We start from the raw sequence: 20,784 nt of genomic DNA, 5'->3' as shown, positions 1-20,784 counted from the left end.
CTCCTCCCAGGCCCGAGTTTTTTTCTCAGCAACCGCCGAAGCCGCAGCCCGTCTGGCCTGTCGGTACCTATCAGCTGCTTCCAGGGTCCCACTGGCCAAAAAGGCCCGATAGGACTCCTTCTTCAGCTTGACGGCTTCCCTCACCACTGGTGTCCACCAGCAGGTTCGAGGGTTGCCGCCACGACAGGCACCGACCACCTTACGGCCACAACTCCGATCAGCTGCCTCGGCAATGGAGTCACGGAACATGGCCCATTCGGACTCAATGTCCCCCACCTCCCCCGGGATATGGTTGAAGCTCTGCCGGAGGTGGGAGTTAAAGCTCCTTCTGACGGGGGATTCTGACAAACGCTCCCAGCAGACCCTCACAATACGTTTGGGCCTGCCAGGTCTGATCGGCATCCTCCCCCACCAGCGGAGCCAACTCACCACCAGGTGGTGATCAGTTGACAGCTCCGCCCCTCTCTTCACCCGAGTGTCCAGGACATACGGCCGCAAGTCCGATGATACAACCACAAAGTCGATCATCGAACTGCGGCCAAGGGTGTCCTGGTGCCAAGTGCACATATGGACACCCTTATGTCTGAACATGGTGTTCGTTATGGACAGTCCATGACCAGCACAGAAGTCCAACAACATAACACCACTCTGGTTCAGATCGGGGGGGCCGTTCCTCCCAATCACACCCCTCCAGGTCTCACTGTCATTGCCCACGTGAGCATTGAAGTCCCCCAGCAGAACGAGGGAGTCTCCGGTAGGAGCATTCTCCAGTGCCTCCCCCAGAGACTCCAAAAAGGGTGGGTACTCTGAACTGCTGTTTGGCGCATAGGCACAAACAACAGTCAGGACTCGTCCCCCCACCCGAAGGCGGAGGGAGGCTACCCTCTCGTTCACTGGGGTAAACCCCAATGTACTGGCACACAGCCGGGGGGCAATAAGTATGCCCACACCTGCTCTGCGCCTCTCACCACGGGCAACTCCAGAGTGGAAGAGAGTCCAACCCCTCTCAAGAGGACTGGTTCCAGAGCCCAAGCCGTGCGTCGAGGTGAGTCCGACTATATCTAGCCGGAACCGCTCAGCCTCGCGCACCAGCTCCGGCTCCTTCCCCAACAGAGAGGTGACATTCCACGTCCCAAGAGCTAGCTTCAGTAGCCGAGGATCAGACCGCCAAGGCCTCTGCCTTCGGCCGCTACCCAGCTCACATCGCACCCGACCCCCTTGGCCCCTCCCACGGGTGGTGAGCCCGTCGGAAGGGGGACCCACGTCATCATTTCGGGCTATGCCCGACCGAGCCCCATGGGCACAGACCCGGCCACCAGGCGCCCGCTGCCGGGCCCCACCCCCGGGCCTGGCTCCGGGGGGAGGCCCCGGTGTCCCATATCCGGGCAAGGGATCACGAGGTCCAAATTTTTTGTTCATCATAAGGGGTCTTTTGAGCTGTTCTTTGTCTGGTCCCTCATCTAGGATCTGCTTGCCTTGGGTGACCCTACCAGGGGCTTAAAGCCCCGAGCAACATAGCTCCCGGACTCATTGGGGCACGCAAACTCCCCCACCACGATAAGGTGACAGCTCAGGAGGGAGGGATGTCAGATCATAATTTGCAAAAAGCTGATGAGAAAGGGTGAGAATGCCCAACTATACACCATCAAATGCGGGAGCGGAGTTGTTCGTCTGTGAGTAGGTGTGAATCTCCGACCATAATTGCTGAAAAATGTGTTAGAAAAGGTAAGAATGCCGGTCCATACATCATCAAAAGCGAGAGAAGTGGTGTTCTGCTGAAAGTAGGTGTGAATGTCCAGCCATAATTACTCACAAACGGGTAAGAAAAGGTAGTATTGCCAGACCATACATGATCAAAACAGGGAGCGGAGGTGGTTCAGCTGCAAGAAGGTGTGAATGTCCGACTAAAGTTCAAATATATTAACAAAAGCGAGAGGAGAAGTCTTCGGATGAGAGTGTTTGAGAATTTCCAACCATAATCTATAAAATGCGGTGAAAAAAAGGTGTTATAGAACACTAAAAGGTGGAGCGGAAGTGTTCGGCTGCAAGAAGGTGTGAATGTCCGACTATATTTGGTGAAAAGCATGTGAAGCAAGGTCTGAATGCCCAACCTTACATCATCAAAAGCGAGATCAGAGGTGTTTGGCTGCAAGAAGGCCATAGTTTGCCAAAAGCGGGTAAGGTGCGAATGACCGACTAAATATCAACAAAAGTGGGGGCGGAGGTCTTCGGATGCAAGTGGGTGTGAATATTCCACCATACAAGTATGGTGGAGAGGAAGCTATGAATTGCTGACCATTGTTTGCAAAAAGCGGGTGAGAAAAGGTGCGAATGTCCAACCATACATGATCAAAACAGGGAGCGGACGTGTTTGGCTGCGACAAGGTTTTAATGTCCACCCATAATTAATGAATAGCGGGCAACAAGTAGGTTCCAATGCCCAACCATACATCATCAAAAGCAGGAGTGGATGTGTTCGGCTACAAGAAGGTTTGAATGTCCGAGCATAGTTTGTAAAAAGCGGGTAAGAAAAGCTTCGAATGCCCGAACATACACCATCAAAAGACAGACCGGACGTGTTCCGCTGTAAGTAGGTGTGAATGCCCAACCATAGTTGGTAAAAAGAAGGTAAGAAAAGGTTCAAATATCCGACTGTACACAATCAATAGCGGGAGCGGATGTGTTCGGCTACAAGAAGGTGTGAAAGTCTCACCATGGTTTGTAAAAAGCGGGTAAGAAAAAGGTGCGAATGTATGATCAAAAGAGGGAGCGGAGGTTTTCGGCTACAAGAAGGTCTGAATGTCCGACTAAAGTTCAAATATATTAACAAAAGCGAGAGGAGAAGTCTTCGGATGAGAGTGTTTGAGAATTTCCAACCATAATCTATAAAATGCGGTGAAAAAAAGGTGTTATAGAACACTAAAAGGTGGAGCGGAAGTGTTCGGCTGCAAGAAGGTGTGAATGTCCGACTATATTTGGTGAAAAGCATGTGAAGCAAGGTCTGAATGCCCAACCTTACATCATCAAAAGCGAGATCAGAGGTGTTTGGCTGCAAGAAGGCCATAGTTTGCCAAAAGCGGGTAAGGTGCGAATGACCGACTAAATATCAACAAAAGTGGGGGCGGAGGTCTTCGGATGCAAGTGGGTGTGAATATTCCACCATACAAGTATGGTGGAGAGGAAGCTATGAATTGCTGACCATTGTTTGCAAAAAGCGGGTGAGAAAAGGTGCGAATGTCCAACCATACATGATCAAAACAGGGAGCGGACGTGTTTGGCTGCGACAAGGTTTTAATGTCCACCCATAATTAATGAATAGCGGGCAACAAGTAGGTTCCAATGCCCAACCATACATCATCAAAAGCAGGAGTGGATGTGTTCGGCTACAAGAAGGTTTGAATGTCCGAGCATAGTTTGTAAAAAGCGGGTAAGAAAAGCTTCGAATGCCCGAACATACACCATCAAAAGACAGACCGGACGTGTTCCGCTGTAAGTAGGTGTGAATGCCCAACCATAGTTGGTAAAAAGAAGGTAAGAAAAGGTTCAAATATCCGACTGTACACAATCAATAGCGGGAGCGGATGTGTTCGGCTACAAGAAGGTGTGAAAGTCTCACCATGGTTTGTAAAAAGCGGGTAAGAAAAGGTGCGAATGTATGATCAAAAGAGGGAGCGGAGGTTTTCGGCTACAAGAAGGTCTGAATGTCCGACCAAAGTTTGTAAAAAGCGGGTAAGAAAGGTTTGAATGCCCGACTATACACCATCAAAAGCGGGATTGGAGGTGTTGCACTGTAAGACGGTGTGAATGTCTGACCATAGTTTGTAAAAAGCAGTAGGTGTGAATGTCAGATCATAATTTGCAAAAAGCTGATGAGAAAGGGTGAGAATGCCCTACTATACACCATCAAATGCGAGAGCGGAGGTGTTTGTCTGTGAGTAGGTGTGAATGTCCCACCCTAGTTGCTGAAAAATGTGTTAGAAAAGGTAAGAATGCCAGCCCATACATCATCAAAAGCGGGAGAGGTGGTGTTCGGCTGCAAGAAGGTGTGAATATCCAGCCATAATTACTCACAAACGGGTAAGAAAAGGTAAGAATACCAAACCATAAATTATCAAAAGCGGCAGCAGAGATGTTCGGCTGGTATTTATAAATGTCTAGATAGATTTGAACAAAAAACAACGTAGTATTTTGCAGTAAAAGAAAGAAAGGTTCAGAAATCCGAGAAAAAGCTTTTCATGAGTTCTGCATGATTTGGGATTTTGCTTATAAAATGCATTCCTTCAATCAAACTATGGTAAAACGGCTTTTACCTTCATATTTATCAATGTCTAGATCGACTTCAACAAAGAACAACATTAGATTTTGCAGTAGAAGAAAGAGAGACACTGAAGGATCAGGAATCCGAGAATAAGCTTATTTTCATACGTTCTGCATGATTTGGGATTTTGCTATAAAATGAATTCCTTCACTCAAACTATGTTAAAACTGCTTTTACCTTCATATTTATCAATGTCTAGATCGACTTCAACAAAGAACAACATTGTATATTGCAGTAGAAGAAAGAGCAACACTGAAGGAACAGGAATCCGAGAATAAGCTTACTTTCATACGTTCTGCATGATTTGGGATTTTATGTATAAAATGAATTCCTTCACTCAAACCAAGTGAAAACTTCTTTGTCCTTCATATTTATCAATGTCTAGATTGACTTCAACAAAGAACAACATTGTATATTGCAGTAGAAGAAAGAGAGACACTGAAGGAACAGGAATCCGAGAATAAGCTTCTTTTCATACGTTCTGCATGATTTGGGATTTTGCTATAAAATGAATTCCTTCACTCAAACTATGTTAAAACTGCTTTTAACTTCATATTTATCAATGTCTAGATCGACTTCAACAAAGAACAACATTGCATATTGCAGTAGAAGAAAGAGCAACACTGAAGGAACAGGAATCCGAGAATAAGCTTATTTTCATACGTTCTGCATGATTTCGGATTTTCCTATAAAATGAATTGCTTTGCTCAAACCAAGTTAAAATTGCTTTGTCTTCATATTTATCAATGTCAAAGCAGTTTTAACATAGTTTGAGTGAAGGAATTCATTTTAAAACAAAATCTCAAAACATGCACAACACATGAAAAGCTTATTCTCGGATTCCTGATCCTTCAGTGTTGCTATTTGTTATATTGCAAAGTACAACGTGTTTTCTTTGTTTTGTTTAAATCTATCTCGACATTGATAAATATGGAAGGACAAAGCAGGTTTAACTTGGTTTGAGCAAAGCAATTAATTTTGTAGCAAAATCCGAAATCGTGAAGAACTCATGAAAGCAAGCTTATACTCGGATTCCTGAAACTTTTAGATCTTAGATTTGCTCTTTCTTTTACTGCAAAGTACGTTGGGGTTTTTTTTGTTTAAATCTTTCTAGACAAGGTAAATATGAAGGACAAATCAGTTTTAACATAGTTTGAGTGAAGGAATGCATTTTATAAGCAAAATCCCAAATCATGCAAAACTAACGAAAAGCTTTTTCTCGCTTTTCACTGCTTTTTACAAACTGGTCGGACGTTCACACCTTCTTGCAGCCGAACAATTCCGCTTCCACTTTTGATGGTGTATATTCGGGCATTCAAACCTTTTCTTACCCGCTTTTTACAAACCATGGTCGGACTTTCACACCTTCTTGCAGCCGAACACCACCTCTCCCGCTTTTGATGATGTATGGTCCAGCATTCTTACCTTTTCTAACACATTTTTCAGCAATTATGGTCGGACATTCACACCTACTCACAGCCAAACACTTCCGCTCCCGCATTTGATGGTGTTTAGTCAGGCATTCTCACCCTTTCTCATCAACTTTTTGCATATGATCTGATATTCACACCTACTTGCAGTCGAACACCTCTGCTTCTGCTTTTGATGGTACATATTTGGGCATTCGAACCTTTTGTTACCCGCTTTTTACATACCATGGGTGGACTTTCACACCTTCTTGTAGCCGAACAACTCTGCTCCCGCTATTGATTGTGTACAGTCGGGTATTTTAACCTTTTCTTACCCGCTTTTTACCAACTATGGTCGGACATTCACACCTTCTTACAGCGGAACACGTCCGCTCCCTCTTTTGATGGTGTATGTTCGGGCATTCGAACCTTTTCTTACCTGCTTTTTACAAACCATGGTCGGACTTTCACACCTTCTTGTAGCCGAACACCTCCGCTCCCTCTTTTGATCATACATTGTTGGGCATTCGCACCTTGTCTTACCCGCTTTTTACAAACTATAGTCAGACATTCACACGTTGCAGCTGAACCACCTCCGCTCCCTGTTTTGATCATGTATGGTCTGGCAATACTAGCTTTTCTTACCCGTTTGTGAGTAATTATGGCTGGACATTCACACCTACTTGCAGTCGAACAGCTCTGCTCCCGCTTTTGATTTTGTTTGGTTGGATATTCGACGCTTTTCTTAACTGCTTTTTACAAACTTTGGTCGGACGTTCAAACCTTCTTGCAACCGAACACCTCCGCTTCCGCTTTTGATGGTATATATTCGGGAATTCGAACCTTTTCTTACCCGCTTTTTACAAACCATGGTCGGACTTTCACACCTTCTTGTAGCCGAACAACTCCACTCACGCTATTGATTGTGTACAGTCAGGTAGTTTAACCTTTTCTTAACCGCTTTTTACCAACTATGGTTGGACATTCACACCGTCTTACAGCGAAACACCTCCGCTTCCGCTTTTGATGGTGTATAGTCGGGCATTCGAACCTTTTCTTACCCGCTTTTTACAAACTATGGTCGGACATTCAATCCTTCTTGTAGCCGAAAAGCTCCGCTCCCTCTTTTGATCATACATTGTCGGGCATTTGCAACTTTTCTTACCCGCTTTTTACAAACCATGGTCGGACTGTCACACCTTCTTGTAGCTGAACACATCCGCTCCCACTATTGATTGTGTACAGTCAGGTTTTTTAACGTTTTCTTACCCGCTTCTTACCAACTCTGGTCGGACATTCACACCTTCTTAAAGCGGAACACGTCCGCTCCCTCTTTTGATGGTGTATGTTTGGGCATTCGAACCTTTTCTTACCCGCTTTTTACAAACTATGCTCGGACATTCAAACCTTCTTGTAGCCGAACACATCCACTCCTGCTTTTGATGATGTGTGGTTGGGCATTCGAACCTACTTCTTGCCCGCTTTTCATTAATTATGGGTGGACATTCACACCTTGTCGCAGCCAAACACCTCCGCTCCCTGTTTTGATCATGTATGGTTGGACATTCGCACCTTTTCTCAACCGCTTTTTGCAAACTATGGTCAGCAATTCACAGCTTCCTCTCCACCATACTTGTATGGTGGAAGATTCACACCCACTTGCATCCGAAGACCTCCGCCCCCACTTTTGTTGATATTTAGTCGGTCATTCGCACCTTACCCGCTTTTGGCAAACTATGGCCTTCTTGCAGCCAAACACCACTGATCTCGTTTTTGATGATGTAAGGTTGGACAATCAGACCTTGCTTCACCTGCTTTTCACCAAATATAGTCGGACATTCACACCTTCTTGCAGCCGAACACTTCCGCTCCACCTTTTAGTGTTCTATCACACCTTTTTTTCACCGCATTTTATAGATTATGGTTGGAAATTCTCAACCATTGTCATCCGAAGACCTCTCCTCCCGCTTTTGTTAATATATTTGAACTTTAGTCTGACATTCACACCTTCTTGCAGCTGAACCACCTCCGCTCCCTGTTTTGATCATGTATGGTCTGGCAATACTACCTTTTCTTACCCGTTTGTGAGTAATTATGGCTGGACATTCACACCTACTTTCAGCAGAACACCACCTCTCTCGCTTTTGATGATGTATGGACCGGCATTCTTACCTTTTCTAACACATTTTTCAGCAATTATGGTCGGACATTCCCACCTACTCAGAGCTGAACACCTCCGCTCCCGCATTTGATGGTGTATAGTCGGGCATTCTCACTCTTTCTCATCAGCTTTTTGCAAATTATGATCTGATATTCACAGCTGCTTTTGATAATGTATGGTTGGGCATTCGCACCTTTTTTTACCCATTTTTCAGGAATTATGGGTGGACATTCACACCGTCTTGCAGCTGAAAACATCCTCTCCCGCTTATGATCATGTGCGGTTTGATATTCGAAAATTTTCTTTCATGTTTTAAAGAAATTATTGATGGACATTCAGACCTTCTTGCAGCTGAACCCTTCTGCTCGCGCTTTTGATGGTGTATAGTAGGGCTTTCGAGCCTTTTCTTCCCGGTTTTTACAAATTATGGTTGGACATTCAGACCTTCTTGCAACCTAACACCTCCGCTCCCTCTTTTGATCATACATTGTCTGGCATTCGCACCTTGTCTTACGCGCTTTTTACAAACTTTAGTCGGACATTCAGACCTTCTTGCAGCTGAACCACCTCCGCTCCCTGTTTTGATCATGTATGGTCTGGCAATACTACCTTTTCTTACCCGTTTGTGAGTAATTTTGGCTGGACATTCACACCTACTCAAAGCCGAACAACTCCGCTACCGCATTTGATGGTGTATAGTCGGGCATTCTCACCCTTTCTCATCAGCTTTTTGCAAATTATGATCTGACATTCACACCTACTTGCAGTCGAACAGCTCTGCTCCCGCTTTTGATTATGTTTGGTTGGATATTCGAACCTTTTCTTCACTGCTTTTTACAAACTTTGTTCGGAGGTACACGTCTTCTTGAAGCCGAACACCTCCGCTTCCGCTTTTGATGGTGTATAGTCGGGCTTTCGAGCCTTTTCTTACCTGGTTTTTAGAAATTATGGTTGGACATTCAGACCTCGCAGCCGAACACCTCCGCTCCCTCTTTTGATCATACATTGTCGGTTATTCGCACCTTGTCTTACCCGCTTTTTACAAACTATAGTCAGACATTCACACGTTGCAGCTGAACCACCTCTGCTCCCTGTTTTGATTATGTATGTTCTGGCAATACTACCTTTTCTTACCCGGTTGTGAGTAATTATGGCTGGACATTCACACCTACTTGCAGTCGAACAGCTCTGCTCCCGCTTTTGATTTTGTTTGGTTGGATATTCGAACCTTTTCTTAACTGCTTTTTACAAACTTTGGTCGGACGTTCACACCTTCTTGCAGCCGAACAACTCCACTCCCGCTATTTATTGTGTACAGTCGGGTAGTTTAACCTTTTCTTACCCGCTTTTTACCAACTATGGTCGGACATTCACACCGTCTTACAGTGGAACACCTCCGCTTCCGCTTTTGATGGTGTATAGTCGGGCATGCGAACCTTTTCTTACCCGCTTTTTACAAACTATGGTCGGACATTCAAACCTTCTTGTAGCCGAAAGCCTCCGCTGCCTCTTTTGATCATACATTGTCGGGCATTCGCACCCTTTCTTACCCGCTTTTTATAAAACCATGGTCGGACTGTCACAACTTCTTGTAGCCGAACACATCTGCTCCCGCTATCGATTGTGTACAGTTGGGTTTTTTAACCTTTTCTTACCCGCTTTTTACCAGCTCTGGTCGGACATTCACACCTTCTTACAGCGGAACACGTCCGCTCCCTCTTTTGATGGTGTATTTTCGGGCATTCAAACCTTTTCTTACCCGCTTTTTACAAACTATGCTCGGACATTCACACCTTCTTGCAGCTGAATCACCTCCGCTCCCTGTTTTGATCATGTATGGTCTGGCAATACTACCTTTTCTTACCCGTTTGTGAGTAATTATGGCTGGACATTCACACCTACTTTCAGCAGAACACCACCTCTCTCGCTTTTGATGATGTATGGACCGGCATTCTTACCTTTTCTAACACATTTTTCAGCAATTATGGTCGGACATTCCCATCTACTCAGAGCCGAACACCTCCGTTCCCGCATTTGATGGTGTATAGTCGGGCATTCTCACTCTTTCTCATCAGCTTTTTGCAAATTATGATCTGATATTCACAGCTGCTTTTGATAATGTATGGTTGGGCATTCGCACCTTTTTTTACCCATTTTTCAGGAATTATGGGTGGACATTCACACCGTCTTGCAGCTGAAAACATCCTCTCCCGCTTATGATCATGTGCGGTTTGATATTCGAAAATTTTCTTTCATGTTTTAAAGAAATTATTGATGGACATTCAGACCTTCTTGCAGCTGAACCCCTCTGCTCGCGCTTTTGATGGTGTATAGTAGGGCTTTCGAGCCTTTTCTTCCCGGTTTTTACAAATTATGGTTGGACATTCAGACCTTCTTGCAACCTAACACCTCCGCTCCCTCTTTTGATCATACATTGTCTGGCATTCGCACCTTGTCTTACGCGCTTTTTACAAACTTTAGTCGGACATTCAGACCTTCTTGCAGCTGAACCACCTCCGCTCCCTGTTTTGATCATGTATGGTCTGGCAATACTACCTTTTCTTACCCGTTTGTGAGTAATTTTGGCTGGACATTCACACCTACTCAAAGCCGAACAACTCCGCTACCGCATTTGATGGTGTATAGTCGGGCATTCTCACCCTTTCTCATCAGCTTTTTGCAAATTATGATCTGACATTCACACCTACTTGCAGTCGAACAGCTCTGCTCCCGCTTTTGATTATGTTTGGTTGGATATTCGAACCTTTTCTTAACTGCTTTTTACAAACTTTGTTCGGAGGTACACGTCTTCTTGAAGCCGAACACCTCCGCTTCCGCTTTTGATGGTGTATAGTCGGGCTTTCGAGCCTTTTCTTACCTGGTTTTTAGAAATTATGGTTGGACATTCAGACCTTGCAGCCGAACACCTCCGCTCCCTCTTTTGATCATACATTGTCGGTTATTCGCACCTTGTCTTACCCGCTTCTTGCAAACTATAGTCAGACATTCACACGTTGCAGCTGAACCACCTCTGCTCCCTGTTTTGATTATGTATGGTCTGGCAATACTACCTTTTCTTACCCGGTTGTGAGTAATTATGGCTGGACATTCACACCTACTTGCAGTCGAACAGCTCTGCTCCCGCTTTTGATTTTGTTTGGTTGGATATTCGAACCTTTTCTTAACTGCTTTTTACAAACTTTGGTCGGACGTTCACACCTTCTTGCAGCCAAACACCTCCGCTTCCGCTTTTGATAGTATATATTCGGGCATTCGAACCTTTTGTTACCCGCTTTTTACAAACCATGGGTGGACTTTCACACCTTCTTGTACCCGAACAACCCTGCTCCCGCTATTGGTGGTGTACAGTCGGGTATTTTAACCTTTTCTTACCCGCTTTTTACAAACTATGGTCGGACATTCACACCTTCTTACAGCGGAACACGTCTGCTCCACCTTTTAGTGTTCTATCACACCTTTTTTTCACCGCATTTTATGGATTATGGTTGGAAATTCTCAACCACTCTCATCCGAAGACCTCTCCTCCCGCTTTTGTGAATATATTTGAACTTTAGTCGGACATTCACACCTTCTTGCAGCTGAACCACCTCCGCTCCCTGTTTTGATCATGTATGATCTGGCAATACTACATTTTCTTACCTGTTTGTGAGTAATTATGGCTGGACATTCACACCTACTTTCAGCAGAACACCACCTCTCTCGCTTTTGATGATGTATGGACCGGCATTCTTACCTTTTCTAACACATTTTTCAGCAATTATGGTCGGAGATTCACACCTACTAACAGACGAACAACTCCGCTCCCGCATTTGATGGTGTATAGTTGTTGTTTTGCAAATTATGATCTGACATTCACACTTACTTGCAGTCGAACAGTTCTGCTCCCGCTTTTGATTATGTTTGGTTGGATATTCGAAACTTTTCTTAACTGCTTTTTACAAACTTTGGTTGGACGTTCAAACCCTCTTGTAGCCTAACACATCCACAGCTGCTTTTGATGATGTATGGTTGGGCATTCGCACCTTTTTTTTACCCATTTTTCAGGAATTATGGGTGGACATTCACACCTTCTTGCAGCTGAACACCTCCTCTCCCACTTATGATCATGTGCGGTTTGATTTTCAAAATTTTTACTTTAATTTTTTCTAGCAATTATTGATGGACATTCAGACCTTCTTGCAGCTGAACAACTCCGCTCCCTCTTTTGATCATAAATTGTCGGGCATTCGAACCTTTTCTTACCCGCTTTTTACAAAACTTGGTCGGACTTTCACACCTTTTAGTAGCCGAACAACTCCGCTCCCGCTATTGATTGTGTACAGTCGGGTATTTTAACCTTTTCTTACCCGCTTTTTACCAACTATGGTCGGACATTCATAACTTCTTACAACGGAACACCTCCGCTCCTTATTTTGATGATGTATGGTTGGGCATTCAAACCTACTTGTTGCCCGCTTTTCATTAATTATGGGTGGACATTCACACCTTGTCGCAGCCAAACACCTCCGCTCCCTGTTTTGATGGTGTATAATGGTGGACATTCGCACCTTTTCTCACCCGCTTTTTACTATGGTCGGCCATTCACAGCTTCCTCTCCACCATACTTGTATGGTGGGATATTCACACCCACTTGCATCCGAAGACCTCCGCCCCCACTTTTGTTGATATTTAGTCGGTCATTCGCACCTTACCCGCTTTTGGCAAACTATGGCCTTCTTGCAGCCAAACACCTGATCTCGCTTTTGATGATGTAAGGTTGGGCATTCAGACCTTGCTTCACCTACTTTTCACCAAATATAGTCGGACATTCACACCTTCTTGCAGCCGAACACTTCCGCTCCACTTTTGAGTGTTCTATGTAGCATTCACACCTTTTTCTTCACCGCATTTTATAGATTATGGTTGGAAATTCTCACCCACTCTCATCCGAAGACCTCTCCTCCCGCTTTTGTTAATGTATAGTCGGGCATGAGAACCTTTTCTTACCCGCTTTTTACAAATTATGGTTGGACATTCACACCTACTTGCAGCCGAATACTGATACTGATCCTCCCGTAATAAAATGGTCGGATCTTATCAAACACACTTTGTTTCTTGTGACAATCAAGTCAGCGAAACAGCGTATACACGTCAAGACACTGAATCAAGTTTGCCACAAGAACTCATAAGTTTGGCAGTATTGCTCTGCCGTCAGCAATCATACACCCATTTTATTTTCGTGAGACATGTGCAGGCACCTGTTCATCTACTGTTCTATCACTATGAATTAGTTTATCTATTATCAATAAGGATACTTCTACAACTACTATCAAAGTATGTCCGGACTTCTTATGTTGTCAGTTGCTATATATGAATAAGTGGGTAGCTACTGACAAGCATTAAGCATGTCACACAGCCCAAACATATAACATTTCAGGACACACCACACAGTTAACAACCACAGTGAAGCGTGTCAAAGCCCAAACATGTAACATTCAACGGGACACTTACACAACACATTCAAATCAAACAGTCAGACAACATACAAGAACATATACCCCAGCCGGCATTGCTCCCTGCCTATTTTCCTACAGCTCACTATGTGTGCGCACACCTTTATTCACAAACTCTTCAACTTATACTCTTTTACCGAAGCTGCTACAGCTCGATTGGCCGAATACCCTTAGATCCTATTTCGGTGAATTTGACATCTGCCTTACATGTAACAGATTAGCGATTTAGTTTGAGTGAAGGAATTCATTTTATAGCAAAATCCCAAATCGTGAAGAACTCATGAAAGTAAGCTTATTCTCGGATTCATGAAACTTTAGATTTGCTCTGTCTTTTACTGCAAAGTACAACGTTGTTTTTTTTGTTTAAATCTTTCTAGACATGGTAAATATGAAGGACAAAGCAGTTTTAACATAGTTTGAGTGAAGGAATTCATTTTATAGATAAAATCCCAAGAGTCTGCTGAGAAACAAGAATGAATGCGAAGTAGACTTTAACACGGCTCTAGGAGCGAGCCGAGTGTGGGCTAACCGGGAGAATTGCTTGAAAGAAACGCGACACCGAATGAGCGGTCAGAACAAAGCCTCAATACGGTTTTCCCGTGGTGTTTTTGTTGCTGCCTTGTCTTTTGCACAGAGTAAAAGACAAGGCAGCCATCGAATAGGGCCCGATTGTTCCTACTTGGTCAGCCGAGGAGCAAGGGGGGGAGCAAGCGTCTCAACCAAGCAAAGCTCACCATGGGGAAGGTGGCTATGCCAACTAGCCTGATGCCCTGCTCCCGCAGTGATGGATAATCGTACTCTGGTTTCTCTTCATAACGTACAAGTCTTTCGCCTTTTACTAAAGACTTCCGTGGAAAGCAGCACTAATGAGTTGTTTCTATTTTTGGCAGGCTTTACCTTTGCGGGTGAAGCCCTTTCCGTCTGTGCAAAAGAAATCTTGTTACTGTGCAGAGTGACTTCTCTGAGTAGAGTCGCCTTACTTGTTGCAACTGTGCCGATGTTGCTTGGATGGTGCTTGCTGGAGCGTGCGGGAGTGCAAAGTTATACCATTTAAAAGGGCTGAAGAGTGCTCAGTGCAGCGGGTGGGCGGAGGTGCAAAGTGACACTCTGGCCACCTATGGCCATAAAAAGAACACCGCTACAAGTGCGCATTGTGCCAGGAAGGGCCCTTGGACGTGAACCAGTGGACAGATATCACTTCTCGGCCTTTTGGCTAAGATCAAGTGTAGTAACTGTTCTTATCAGTTTAATATCTGATATGGCCTTTGTACGAGGACTACATATTAAATTGATTTTTAGCAATAGGAGTTGAAAAAGGAGCTTGCTCCGTTCACTCCAAGCATCGACCCGGTACTGCAGTGCCGCTGGGAACGGTGCGCTCTTCTCTGCTCTTGTGAAAAAGCAAACAGTGGTGCAGGATGGAAGTTTCAGGGAGCCCAAGATGAAACTTTCTTTTAGTCTGCTGAGAAAAGAGAGTGAATGCGAAGTAGACTTTAACACAGCTCTGGGGGCAAGCCGAGTGCGGGCTAACCGGGAGAATTACTTGAAAGAAACGCGACACTGAATGAGCGGTCAGAACAAAGCCTCAATACAGTGTTCCCGTGGTGTTTGTGGCTGCCTTGTCTTTTGCACAGAGTAAAAGACAAGGCAGCCATCGAATAGGGCCCGATTTTTCCTACTTGGTCAGCCGAGGATCATGGAGGGGGAGCAAGCGTCTCAACCAAGCAAAGCTCACCATGGGGAAGGTGGCTATGCCAACTAGCCTGATGCCCTGCTCCCGCAGTGACGGATAATCGTACTCTGGTTTCTCTTCATAACGTACAAGTCTTTCGCCTTTTACTAAAGACTTCCGTGGAAAGCAGCACTAATGAGTTGTTTCTATTTTTGGCAGGCTTTACCTTTGCGGGTGAAGCCCTTTCCGTCTGTGCAAAAGAAATCTTGTTACTGTGCAGAGTGACTTCTCTGAGTAGAGTCGCCTTACTTGTTGCGACTGTGCCGATGTTTGAAGCTGGAGTGCAACGTTGTTGCTTGGATGGTGCTTGCTGGAGCGTGCGGGAGTGCAAAGTTATACCATTTAAAAGGGCTGAAGAGTGCTCAGTGCAGCGGGTGGGCGGAGGTGCAAAGTGACACTCTGGCCACCTATGGCCATAAAAAGAACACCGCTACAAGTGTGCATTGTGCCAGGAAGGGCCCTCGGACGTGAACCAGTGGACAGTTATCGCTTCTCGGCCTTTTGGCTAAGATCAAGTGTAGTACCTGTTCTTATCAGTTTAATATCTGATATGGCCTTTGTACGAGGACTACATATTAAATGGATTTTTAGCAATAGGAGTTGAAAAAGGAGCTTGCTCCGTTCACTCCAAGCATCGACCCGGTACTGCAGTGCCGCTGGGAACGGTGCGCTCTTCTCTGCTCTTGTGAAAAAGCAAACAGTGGTGCAGGATGGAAGTTTCAGGGAGCCCAAGATGAAACTTTCTTTTAGTCTGCTGAGAAAAGAGAGTGAATGCGAAGTAGACTTTAACACAGCTCTGGGGGCGAGCCGAGTGCGGGCTAACCGGGAGAATTGCTTGAAAGAAACGCGACACTGAATGAGCGGTCAGAACAAAGCCTCAATACGGTGTTCCCGTGGTGTTTGTGGCTGCCTTGTCTTTTGCACAGAGTAAAAGACAAGGCAGCCATCGAATAGGGCCCGATTTTTCCTACTTGGTCAGCCGAGGAGCAAGGAGGGGGAGCAAGCGTCTCAACCAAGCAAAGCTCACCATGGGGAAGGTGGCTATGCCAACTAGCCTGATGCCCTGCTCCCGCAGTGACAGATAATCGTACTCTGGTTTCTCTTCATAATGTACAAGTCTTTCGCCTTTTACTAAAGACTTCCGTGGAGAGCAGCACTAATGAGTTGTTGCTATTTTTGGCAGGCTTTACCTTTGCGGGTGAAGCCCTTTCTGTCTGTGCAAAAGAAATCTTGTTACTGTGCAGAGTGACTTCTCTGAGTAGAGTTGCCTTACTTGTTGCGACTGTGCCGATGTTTGAAGCTGGAGTGCAAAGTTGTTGCTTGAATGGTGCTCGCTGGAGCGTGCGGGAGTGCAAAGTTATACCATTTAAAAGGGCTGAAGAGTGCTCAGTGCAGCGGGTGGGCGGAGATGCAAAGTGACACTCTGGCCACCTCGAAAACCGAGGTTACATCCAGTACCAGGGGCAGCCCAAGCTCTGCCGCAAGTGTGGTGAGCATGGGCACCTGGTTGAGGCTTGTACCAAGGTGATATGTGGGAAGTGCAGAGAAATTGGGGACACTTTTGGAGAGTGTCCAAATGGCAGGAAATGTAATCTCTGTGGAGAATTAAATCACCTCTTCTGAGATTGCCCTAAATCTTTTGCCAACAAATTAAAGACGGTAAAGCCACAGTCAAGCCAACAAAGAGAAGGACCAGAGGTGGCAGTTGGTGAACAAAGTGAAGAGGTTGACCCAATAAATTCAAACTTCCCGCTAAAAGCTTGGATTGGAAGTGAGGAGCAAAAAGGAGAGGGGCCTGTAGAGGCCTCACCACTCAGTGCTGAAGTCTGTGAGAATTCACAGGCAGAGGGTGGAGCTAAGCTAAATGAGGAGGAAGAGCAGACAGGTGAGTCTAGTGAAGGTACTCACCTCCCCGAAGGTCAACAGCCGAGGAGGACGGCATCTGAGTTGTCCTCTGATTCCCTTTAGCTCTGCAATCAACCCCCAGGGACTCAAAGTTAAATGCAACATTGCATCAGAGGCCAACACGAGAGTCCGAAAAGGAGAGCTAGTTTCCCAAGAAATAACCTGAGTGTGTAATTTGTTTTGATAACTTAGAAAAACGAAAATGACATACCTACTTTCCTTTATCCTTTTAATGGTTCTCACCTTCTCAACACTAAATGTGAGAAGTGTGAAATCAAAGACAAGAGCCCAGAGTATTATATCCTTCTTAGACTCCATAAAATCAGATGTGTTTTTAATACAAGAATGTGGACTACCTTTTTTGAAAAACCATAGACAATGGGAGTAAATGTGGCCCAATTTATCGATATGGAGTGGCTCAAATCAAATTAAAAATGATGGTGTGGCCATTCTAATTAAAAATCCGCATGTTCTGGTGCGAGACGGACGGGCACTTTTAGCACACTTGAATTTTATGGGGCAAGACTTTAACCTCTTAAATATTTATGGTTTCAATGGAAAAAATGACAGGTATGACCTTTTAGAAGATTACTCACAAACGGGTAAGAAATGGTAGTATTGCCAGACAATACATGATCAAAACAGGGAGCGGAGGTGGTTCAGCTGCAAGGTGTGAATTTCTGACTAAAGTTTGTAAAAAGCGCGTAAGACAAGGTGCGAATGCCCAACAATGTATGATCAAAAGAGGGAGCGGAGGTTTTCGGCTGCAAGGTCTGAATGTCCAACCATAATTTGTAAAAACCGGGGAAGAAAAGGCTCGAAAGCCCGACTATACACCATCAAAAGCGGGAGCGGAGGTGTTCAGCTGCAAGAAGGTGTGAATGTCCGACCATAGTTGGTAAAAAGCGGGTAAGAAAAGGTTAAAATGCCCGACTGTACACCATCAAAAGCGGAAGCGGAGGTGTTCGGCTTCAAGAAGACGTGAACCTCCGAACAAAGTTTGTAAAAAGCAGTTAAGAAAAGGTTTGAATATCCAACCAAACATAATCAAAAGCGGGAGCAGAGCTTTTCGACTGCAAGTAGGTGTGAATGTCAGATCATGATTTGCAAAAAGCTGATGAGAAAGGGTGAGAATGCCCGACTATACACCATCAAATGCGGTAGCGGAGTTGTTTGTCTGTGAGTAGGTGTGAATCTGCGACCATAATTGCTGAAAAATGTGTTAGAAAAGGTAAGAATGCCGGTCCATACATCATCAAAAGCGAGAGAGGTGGTGTTCTGCTGAAAGTAGGTGTGAATGTCCAGCCATAATTACTCACAAACGGGTAAGAAAAGGTAGTATTGCCAGACCATACATGATCAAAACAGGGAGCGGAGGTGGTTCAGCTGCAACGTGTGAATGTCTGACTATAGTTTGTAAAAAGCGGGTAAGACAAGGTGCGAATGCCCGACAATGTATAATCAAAAGAGGGAGCGGAGGTGTTCGGCTGCAAGGTCTGAATGTCCAACCATAATTTCTAAAAACCGGGTAAGAAAAGGCTCAAAAGCCCGACTTTACACCATCAAAAGCGGGAGCGGAGGTGTTCAGCTGCAACGTGTGAATGTCTGACTATAGTTTGTAAAAAGCGGGTAAGACAAGGTGCGAATGCCCGACAATGTATAATCAAAAGAGGGAGCGGAGGTGTTCGGCTGCAAGGTCTGAATGTCCAACCATAATTTCTAAAAACCGGGTAAGAAAAGGCTCAAAAGCCCGACTTTACACCATCAAAAGCGGGAGCGGAGGTGTTCAGCTGCAAGAAGGTGTGAATGTTCGACTAAAGTTTGTAAAAATCTGGTAAGACAAGGTATGAATGTCCGACAATGTATGATCAAAAGCGGGAGCGGAGATGTTCAGCTGCAAGAAGGTCTGAATGTCCATCAATAATTGCTAGAAAAAATTAAAGTAAAAATTTCGAAAATCAAACCGCACATGATCATAAGTGGGAGAGGAGGTGTTCAGCTGCAAGAAGGTGTGAATGTCCACCCATAATTCCTTAAAAATGGGTAAAAAAAAAGGTGCGAATACCCAACCATACATCATCAAAAGCAGGTGTTAATGTCAGATCATAATTTGCAAAAAGCTGATGAGAAAGGGTGAGAATGCCCGACTATACACCATCAAATGCGGGAGCGGAGTTGTTTGTCTGTGAGTAGGTGTGAATCTCCGACCATAATTGCTGAAAAATGTGTTAGAAAAGGTAAGAATGCCGGTCCATACATCATCAAAAGCGAGAGAGGTGGTGTTCTGCTGAAAGTAGGTGTGAATGTCCAGCCATAATTACTCACAAACGGGTAAAAAAAAGTAGTATTGCCAGACCATACATCATCAAAACAGGGAGCGGAGGTGGTTCAGCTGCAAGAAGGTGTGAATGTCTGACTAAAGTTCAAATATATTAACAAAAGCGGGAGGAGAGGTCTTCGGATAGATTGGTTGAGAATTTCCAACCATAATCTATAAAATGCGGTGAAAAAAAGGTGTGATAGAACACTAAAAGGTGGAGCGGAAGTGTTCGGCTGCAAGAAGGTGTGAATGTCCGACTATATTTGGTGAAAAGCAGGTGAAGCAAGGTCTGAATGCCCAACCTTACATCATCAAAAGTGAGATCAGAGGTGTTTGGCTGCAAGAAGGCCATAGTTTGCCAAAAGCGGGTAAGGTGCGAATGACCGACTAAATATCAACAAAAGTGGGGGCGGAGGTCTTCGGATGCAAGTGGGTGTGAATATCCCACCATACAAGTATGGTGGAGAGGAAGCTGTGAATTGCTGACCATAGTTTGCAAAAAGCGGGTGAGAAAAGGTGCGAATGTCCAACCATACACCATCAAAACAGGGAGCGGAGGTGTTTGGCTGCGACAAGGTGTGAATGTCCACCCATAATTAATGAAAAGCGGGCAAGAAGTAGGTTCGAATGCCCAACCACTCATCATCAAAAGCAGGAGTGGATGTGTTCGGCTATAAAAAGGTTTGAATGTCCGAGCATAATTTGTAAAAAGCGGGTAAGAAAAGGTTCGAATGCCCGAACATACACCATCAAAAGAGGGAGCGGAGGTGTTCCGCTGTAAGAAGGTGTGAATGTCCGACCAGAGTTGGTAAAAAGCGAGTAAGAAAAGGTTAAAAAACCCGACTGTACACAATCAATAGCGGGAGCAGATGTGTTCGGCTACAAGAAGGTGTGACAGTCCGACCATGGTTTGTAAAAAGCGGGTAAGAAAAGGTGCAAATGCCCGACAATTTATGATCAAAAGAGGGAGCAGAGCTTTTCGGCTACAAGAAGGTTTGAATGTCCGACCATAGTTTGTAAAAAGCGGGTAAGAAAAGGTTCGAATGCCCGACTATACACCATCAAAAGCGGAAGCGGAGGTGTTCCGCTGTAGACGGTGTGAATGTCCGACCATAGTTGTTAAAAAGCGGGTAAGAAAAGGTTAAACTACACGACTGTACACAATCAATAGCGGGAGTGGAGTTGTTCGGCTACAAGAAGGTGTGAAAGTCCGACCATGGTTTGTAAAAAACGGGTAAGAAAAGGTTCGAATTCCCGAATATATACCATCAAAAGCGGAAGCGGAGGTGTTCGGTTGCAAGAAGGTGTGAACGTCCGACCAAAGTTTGTAAAAAGCAGTTAAGAAAAGGTTCGAATATCCAACCAAACAAAATCAAAAGCAGGAGCAGAGCTGTTCGACTGCAAGTAGGTGTGAATGTCCAGCCAT

The 20,784-nt window shown here is 44.9% G+C and overlaps 5 non-coding genes across 5 annotated transcripts; all 5 read left to right on the top strand.

Moving 5' to 3' along the window:
- Positions 1–14,195: 14,195 nt before the first annotated feature.
- Positions 14,196–14,309, top strand: LOC140308195 (U5 spliceosomal RNA). Its single transcript, XR_011916163.1, has one exon. It is a non-coding gene; the product is annotated as a U5 spliceosomal RNA (small nuclear RNA).
- Positions 14,310–14,594: 285 nt separating this feature from the next.
- Positions 14,595–14,785, top strand: LOC140308153 (U2 spliceosomal RNA). Its single transcript, XR_011916126.1, has one exon. It is a non-coding gene; the product is annotated as a U2 spliceosomal RNA (small nuclear RNA).
- Positions 14,786–15,196: 411 nt separating this feature from the next.
- LOC140308194 (U5 spliceosomal RNA) lies at positions 15,197–15,310 on the top strand. The gene has a single exon (XR_011916162.1). It is a non-coding gene; the product is annotated as a U5 spliceosomal RNA (small nuclear RNA).
- A 308-nt stretch (positions 15,311–15,618) lies between these two features.
- Positions 15,619–15,809, top strand: LOC140307925 (U2 spliceosomal RNA). The gene has a single exon (XR_011915945.1). It is a non-coding gene; the product is annotated as a U2 spliceosomal RNA (small nuclear RNA).
- A 411-nt stretch (positions 15,810–16,220) lies between these two features.
- LOC140308315 (U5 spliceosomal RNA) lies at positions 16,221–16,334 on the top strand. Its single transcript, XR_011916273.1, has one exon. It is a non-coding gene; the product is annotated as a U5 spliceosomal RNA (small nuclear RNA).
- The last annotated feature ends 4,450 nt before the right edge of the window (positions 16,335–20,784 follow it).

This window comes from Leuresthes tenuis, unplaced genomic scaffold (genome assembly GCF_036924035.1).
Source record: "Leuresthes tenuis unplaced genomic scaffold, fLeuTen1.0.hap1 SCAF_5, whole genome shotgun sequence".
Taxonomy (NCBI): Eukaryota; Metazoa; Chordata; class Actinopteri; order Atheriniformes; family Atherinopsidae; genus Leuresthes; species Leuresthes tenuis.
The sequence above is the reverse complement of the archived record's forward strand: the minus strand, read 5'-3'. Positions and strand labels throughout refer to the sequence as shown.